This window comes from Bubalus bubalis, chromosome 5, assembly GCF_019923935.1.
Source record: "Bubalus bubalis isolate 160015118507 breed Murrah chromosome 5, NDDB_SH_1, whole genome shotgun sequence".
In the NCBI taxonomy this organism is placed as follows: domain Eukaryota; kingdom Metazoa; phylum Chordata; class Mammalia; order Artiodactyla; family Bovidae; genus Bubalus; species Bubalus bubalis.
The window spans coordinates 73,869,955-73,871,261 of NC_059161.1; the positions used below are offsets into that span (position 1 = coordinate 73,869,955).

At 42.8% G+C, this 1,307-nt stretch overlaps 1 pseudogene; it reads left to right on the plus strand.

The window, feature by feature from the left end:
• Window positions 1-317: 317 nt before the first annotated feature.
• On the plus strand, window positions 318-1,018 carry LOC102403932 (annotated as a pseudogene).
• Window positions 1,019-1,307: the final 289 nt, after the last annotated feature.

Below are 1,307 nucleotides of genomic sequence, written 5' to 3' on the forward strand. Positions count from 1 at the left end.
CACAGGTATACATGTGTTCCCCATCCTGAGCCCTCCTCCCTCCTCCCTCCCCATTCCATCCCTCTGGGTCGTCCCAGCGCACCAGCCCCAAGCATCCAGTATCGTGCATCGAACCTGGACTGGCGACTCGTTTCATATATGATATTATACATATTTCAATGCCATTCTCCCAAATCATCCCACCCTCTCCCTCTTATTCTGTTTAATTATTACAAATATTCACCAGCTTTTGTAGATAGTTGTTAAATCAACTATAAGAAATTTTTTTTTAAAAAATCCAATATGTTGATCGGTCAAAGAAATGTTAATCTAGAAGAGTCTTGCTAGAGTTTGGCTGTTACTCCGAACTTGATCCAGAATGGCTACTCTGATCTATGTTGATAAGGAAAATGGAGAACCAGGAATCCATGTGGCTCCTAAGGATGGGCTGAAGCTGGGGTCTGTGCCTTTCAAAGCTTTAGATGGGAGATCTCATGTTTCAACACCGCGTGTTAGCAAAATATTTGATGCTCCACCAGCTTTACCAAAAACTGCCAGAAAGGCTTTGGTAACTGTCAACAGAGCTACAGAAAAATCAGTTAAAATGAATGGACCACTCAAACAGAAACAGACAACTTTCTCTATGAAAAAGATTACTGAGAAGACTTAAAGCAGAAAGTTCGGTTCCTGCCTCAGATGATACCTATCCAGAAATAGAAAAATTATTTCCCTTCAATCCATTAGATTTGAAGAGTTTTGACCTGCCTGAGGAGCACCAGATCACCCACCTCCCCTTGATTGGAGTGCTTCTTATAATTCTTGATGAGGAGAGAGAGCTTGAGCAGCTATTACAGGTAGGCCCCCCCTTCACCTCTGAAGATGCCTCCTCCCTGTAGGAGTCCAATCTGTTGCAGTCTCCTTCAAGCATTCTGTCAACTCTGGATGTTGAATTGCCACCTGTTTGCTGTGACTTAGATATTTAAATTTCTTAGCACTTTATAGTTTGGGTATGTATTAACGGTTTGTATTAATAAAGCAATTATTTGTGTAAAAAAAAAAGAAATGTTAATCTACTTGGCAAATTGGAGCTATATTAAAACTCAGTTAATTCTTCACCATTGAAATCATTAATCAGTTCAGTTCAGTTCAGTTCAGTCGCTCAGTCCTGGCCAACTCTTTGTGACCCCACGAATCGCAGCACCCCAGGCCTCCCTGTCCATCACCAACACCCGGAGTTCACTCAGACTCATGTCCATCGAGTCAGTGATGCCATCCAGCCATCTCATCCTCTGTCCTCCCCTTCTCCTTCTGCCCCCAATCCCTCCCAG